Here is a 6425-nt window from a genome sequence, read left to right as displayed (position 1 = left end):
CTCACATCTAATTTAATGCCTGTTTAACTGGGACTGTAAATTCATGTAAATTCACTGCTTATTTAATGCCTATTTAACTCAGTCTGTAAATCTCATGTAAATTTTACGTAAATTCATATTTATTATCCGCGGAACACTCCTCCACTCATGTACATATTGTATATATTTACTCGATTTGATTGCACTTGCAACGTTGTGATTGTCTTTAGTTATCTTCTTACTTCTTATCTCTGTATATTGATCTGACCGCTACGCTGCATAGCCTACAGACACTAAGACAAATTCCTCGTATGTAACTTGCATACTGTGGCAATAAACGTGATTCTGATTCTGATAACCATAATAAGGCAATCATGCAAATATTCTCTTTCAAGGAAAAGGCAATGATCACTAAAGTAAGATATACTGTATGCTTCAATGTGAGCCTCACGTTGGGACGTCCACAGCAGCTAGACAGTCATACTTGAACGTCAGCTACTTGGAGACCGCACTGTGCCATCGCTCTCCATGAATTTGTAGCCATCTGGATATGTTGATCAAATATGGATGAGGTGTTGGTTCTATCTGCAGACCTCCTCAGCTAGTCTCTCTTCTATCTGCTTAAATATTCACGTCTACTCTTTCTACGTCTACAACAAACGATAGAATGTTCCTTCCAGACCCCAACAAGGTAATGAATACCGAAGTACATCAGCGGATATAGGTACGTGGGCCAAGGCAACGGCCAATCACAGCCCTTGCTCTGTTCACATCACGTCGACTCCACGTGCGGTCACACATTTTGGGGAGCCGCACGAAAGAGGCTCCTTGACCACAGCTCCTTGGCCAACCACAGTGAGGCATTGGTGCCACTTTAAGATTACACACATGATAAGAAAATTGTGCATTAGAGAACTACTGTATAATTTTTAAGTGCCCAATAGTCTCAAGCTAATGGGCATCTTAATAAACTAAAAAACAACAACGACGACGACAACATTACATTTAACCGCATACTACATAAATTGCTAGGATTCCATCAGCACTTTGGAGTGGGCAGTGTCCCAGACCCAGAGAGAGATCTGCAGCATGCAGCAACGTAGTGCATCAGCATAAGAACTCTCATGGGTCTGGTGTTGAGACTAGGTGTATCCAGATGGGGGTGATGTTATTTTGGAGAGAGTTCCCATCTTCACCTTCACTGCTGTGTTCTGCTCGATCTGCTCACTGCTGGACTCAGGTCTGGGATCGGTGCTGAGTAGGGGCTGGTCTGCAGGGGGACAAGGGCATTATTTTCCATATGCGCACTGGATAGATAAAAGGACAATCTGTCATTACTTCTATACGTATTTTTATTGCTGTTTCCCCCCTTCGTAATATGTTTTGCCTGATCTCCTTTTGTATCTACATTATTCAGAAGGGCTTGACCAAGAGCACACACACAGACACACACACACACACACACACACACACACACACACACACACTTATTATGAGTATTATGATTATGATGAGTATTATTATTATTTTTATTTCCCCCATAACAATAATAAAAAAAAAAAAAATATTTCACTTGGAGTAAAAACCAAAAATAAAAAGCGGGGAACAAACAAGAACATTTTGATTTCCCCCCTGACTTTATTTGTGATTTTGCTCCAAGTGAAATGTTTTATGGTCACTCATTCAAGCCTTAAAACTTGTTACATAAGGAATGTCTATGGAGAAAATGAATGGGGAACTCATTTCCGGGGCAAGATATGTCATGTGACTGTTCAGCTCTATGATACAACTGATATTTCTGGTCCTTGGTTATAATTGGCTGAGCGTTCGCATCACAGTATTACTAACGTTTTTCAGCCTCAAAACACTACTGAGTGACCAACACATTAGCTTGTACCATTTCGAGTCACGCTCTTCCTATGTGGGAATCAAATTTAAAATCTGTTGTCCGGTTGTTGATATTTCAGCAGCTATCCTTGCTGCTAAGCTACAGAGGGAATACTGTTTCGGGGTGTAACTTGCGTTGTTTTTCCGGGCGTATCTTCTTGGTGTATAGCACAGATGATGTGTGGCTATACAGCAGAGAACATTGAACTGACTCGAGGGGGGCTTGAAGGTCTACATTACTTGGCGGAATAACTTATTTCTTATCAATGTTGTGACTTTGTTGCTCAAAGTCTACCTGGTAGGCTATACAGTATGTACAGTAGTAACCATTGCAGTTATGCAATTATGCATTGTTAAAATATTGAAGCCACAGCAATTGCCAACAGAACAACAAGAAAACCTCTGATGACTCACATCAACATGAAACCCTTTTTATCATCAACATGGCAGCAAACCCAACCTTCAAACTTTTACAGAAATAATCCATCATTCAATTTATGTAAAGACTGTGGACTTTACATTGCTTGTTTTCTTAAGTCTACCCACATAACAAGTCTTAAGTCTACCCACATAACAAGTCTTAAGTCTACCCACATAACAAGTCTTAAGTTTACCCACATAACAAGTCTTAAGTCTACCCACATAACAAGTCTTAAGTCTACCCACATAACAAGTCTTAAGTTTACCCACATAACAAGTCTTAAGTCTACCCACATAACAAGTCTTAAGTCTACCCACATAACAAGTCTTAAATCTACCCACATAACACGTCTTAAGTTTACCCACATAACAAGTCTTAAGTCTACCCACATAACAAGTCTTAAGTCTACCCACATAACAAGTCTTAAGTCTACCCACATAACAAGTCTTAAGCCTACCCACATAACAAGTCTTAAGTCTACCCACATAACAAGTCTTAAGTCTACCCACATAACAAGTCTTAAGTTTACCCACATAACAAGTCTTAAGTCTACCCACATAACAAGTCTTAAGTCTACCCACATAACAAGTCTTAAGTCTACCCACATAACAAGTCTTAAGTCTACCCACATAACAAGTATTAAGTCTACCCACATAACAAGTCTTAAGTCTACCCACATAACAAGGCTTAAGTCTACCCACATAACAAGTCTTAAGTCTACCCACATAACAAGTCTTAAGTCTACCCACATAACAAGTCTTAAGTCTACCCACATAACAAGTCTTAGGCTGGTTTCACACCGACGACCCAAGCCTTGCCTATGCCTTGCCTTTACCCACGCTTTTTAATAGGCGTCCGTTTTAGTCAACGAGGCTGTGTACACCGTGCGCCTGAGCGTGAACCCTGCGTGTACCCACGCCTTGCCTGTGCCTTGCCGATTTTATCGAATAGGCGTGAGTTCTATTTTGAAGCCGACAAGGCGCGTGCAGGCAGGCTTCTTCTGTCAAGCCATGAAAGAAAAACGCACAATATCCGTCGGAAATTGCAAAGTCAACTGAATTTCAAAATAAAATGGAGTTACTACAACATGTTGAGCAGAGAGACAGAGAGATTGACGGGTGGCTATCACGTGGGGCTTTCTCCCCGTCGGCAAACAAATCTTCATGAGAGAGAATAGCGACCGAAGAAGCAAGATGGACAATGTTGTTGTGCCAGCACATATTCTTGCAAGATCACCTCTCTAAAATGTCCGACTATAGTCAGACCTGGTTATACATATCCAGCATCAATAGAACATTAAATATATCAGATTTATTTTACCTAGAGGCTACCCATGACAATTCTGGACAACACGTGAAAAAATACAGTCGGGAGAGAGGAGAGGCGCTTGTGACTCGGCTCCAGGTTCGGCATGCAAAAGGCGTGCGGTGTGATCCAAAGGCTGGTTTCACACCGGCGACCCAAGCCTTGCCTATGCCTTGCCTTTACCCACGCTTTTAAATAGGCGTCCGTTTTAGTCAATGAGGCTGTGTACACCGGGCGCCTGAGCGTGAACCCTGCGTGTACCCACGCCTTGCCTGTGCCTTGCCGATTTTATCGAATAGGCGAGAGTTCTATTTTCACGCCGACAAGGCGCGTGCAGGCAGGCTTTTCTGTCAAGCCATGAAAGAAAAACGCGACAATATCCGTGGGAACTGGCAAAGTCAACTGAATTTCAAAATAAAATGGAGTTTCTACAACAGTATTGAGCAGAGAGAGAGATTGACGGGTGGCTATCACGTGGGGCTTTCTCCCTGTCGGCAAACAAATCTTCATGAGAGAGAATAGCGACCGAAGAAGCAAGATGGACAATGTTGTTGTGCCAGCACATATTCTTGCAAGATCACCTCTCTAAAATGTCCGACTATAGTCAGACCTGGTTATACATATCCAGCATCAATAGAACATTAAATATATCCGATTTATTTTACCTAGAGTAGAGGCTACCCATGACAATTCTGGACAACACGTGAAAAAATACAGTCGGGAGAGAGGAGAGGCGCTTGTGACTCGGCTCCAGGTTCGGCGTGCAAAAGGCGTGCGGTGTGATCGCAAAAGCGTGTAACAGGTTCACGCCCAGCTCGGCGTAGGCGTGGGTTGAGGCAAGGCAAGGCGTGGGTCGTCGGTGTGAAACCAGCCTTAAGTCTACCCACATAACAAGTCTTAAGTCTACCCACATAACAAGTCTTAAGTTTACCCACATAACAAGTCTTAAGTCTACCCACATAACAAGTCTTAAGTCTACCCACATAACAAGTCTTAAGTCTACCCACATAACAAGTCTTACCGTACGTTCACACAGACACAGGGAACCTACGCCTTGCCTTGCCTCAACCCACGCCTATGCTTGCAGACCTTGAGCTGGGCGTGAACCGATCACACCGCACGCCTTTGCACGCTGAACCTGGAGCCGAGTCACAAGCGCCTCTCCTCTCTCCCAGCTGTATTTTTTCACGTGTGGTCCCGAATTATCATGGGTAGCCTAGGTAAAATACATCTGATATATTTAATGTTCTATTGATGCTGGATATGTAGGCTATAACCAGGTCTGACTATAGTCTGACTTTTTAGAGAGGTAATCTTGCAAGAATATGTGCTGGCACAACAACATTGTCCATCTTGCTTCTTCGGTCGCTATTCTCTCTCCTGAAGATTTTTTTGCCGACAGGGAGAAAGCCCCACGTGATAGCCACCCGTCAATCTCTCTCTCTCTCTCTCTGCTCAACACTGTTGTAGTGCCTGCCTGCACGCGCCTAGTCGGCTTGAAAATAGAACTCACGCCTAAACGATAAAATCGGCAAGGCACAGGCAAGGCGTGGGTACACGCAGGGTTCACGCTCAGGCGCCCGGTGTACACAGCCTCGTTGACTAAAACGGACGCCTATTTAAAAGCGTGGGTAAAGGCAAGGCGTAGGCAAGGCTTGGGTCCCCGGTGTGAACTAAGCCTTAAGTTTACCCACATAACAAGTCTTAAGTCTACCCACATAACAAGTCGTCTGTGGGCACCAAAGAGCAACCTTTAAAACATCTTTGAGCTTTGGTGTAGCATATTGTACTGTATTATGAGCTTCATTCCAAAATGGCAACCTATTTATTTTCGTGAAATACATCTTTCAATATTTCAGAAGCACATCAAATCTCAAAAGCAGAACTATGTAGTAAGCAGTGGACTTAACCTCCTGCCAGAAAACATTTGGTAGGAACAGGAAACGCTTATTTTCAAAGGATCGTTTTGGAATTAAACTCTCTGGGCAAGGACACGTACCAGAGGGCTGTACCACAAATGTTGTATAAGAAGATCCAGGATCTGTCCATTGATCTGGTTTGTCTAAACCAGATAATTGGCATCTAGCTGGATTTTAGTTAACTCGTACCCAGGTTTTGCTAATCAAGCTGAGAGCTCGTGCACATGAAAATGCCCGTGCACAGGAGCTCGTGCCCGCAAAAGAGGCGTGGTTTTTAACAACTGCCAATCCCAATGCAATATGGACTGCTAACTTCTACAGCGCCAGACACGCCTATTTCCTCATTCATTGAAACCGCAAATCGTGAAGCTTTACTACTGTATGTCAGAATAAAAGTCCGCGTTGGATATTATTAGCCTGTTCCTGAATGACTGTCTAAAGTTACCACTTTTATCCACATCAGTAATTTCTTTGAAGAGCGGTTTCTGCCTCCACGTAGGCTATCTACAGCAGCTCAATTCACCCTCTCAATAAACAAAAAAAACCGGCATGTCTTTTTTGCGAGTGGAAGCAAGTGTAATCTATCTCAGTCCAAAATCCGTATGTATAGACCATTTAGGCTCAATGAATAATAATGATCTCATGATGTGTTTAGTCGCATTGATTGAATAATTCCTATAGGCTAATCAATAAAAAAAGAATGATAATAAAATTAAAAAGGGCTTCTGAACTGAATCGATACAGTACGTGCGGGCATAGACTTCATTTATAAAAAATAGCCTATTTTGTGGTCACATATATAGGCTATTGTCAGCAGAGTCGCATATCTCCATATTTCATATAATGATGCTGGAAATATGAAGTTCAATCACATCATACAGGCCAAAAGGGCGGGGCGCAGGACGGGGCGCAGC

The 6425-nt window shown here is 42.8% G+C and overlaps 1 protein-coding gene across 2 annotated transcripts in view; it reads right to left on the bottom strand.

The window, feature by feature from the left end:
• LOC310785525 (H-2 class I histocompatibility antigen, Q10 alpha chain-like) overlaps positions 1-6425 on the bottom strand; it is an 87815-nt gene continuing 81390 nt past the window's right edge. For both annotated transcript variants that reach the window (XM_083646644.1, XM_083646645.1), the window contains exon 7: positions 1-1249. The gene's annotated coding sequence lies outside the window, so the exon portion shown is untranslated. The remainder of the gene's footprint in view (positions 1250-6425) is intronic.

Source organism: Poromitra crassiceps (genome assembly GCF_964638095.1).
Source record: "Poromitra crassiceps genome assembly, chromosome: 11".
Taxonomy (NCBI): domain Eukaryota; kingdom Metazoa; phylum Chordata; class Actinopteri; order Beryciformes; family Melamphaidae; genus Poromitra; species Poromitra crassiceps.
Note: the sequence above shows the minus strand (reverse complement) of the source record. Positions and strands in the feature narration are given on the sequence as shown.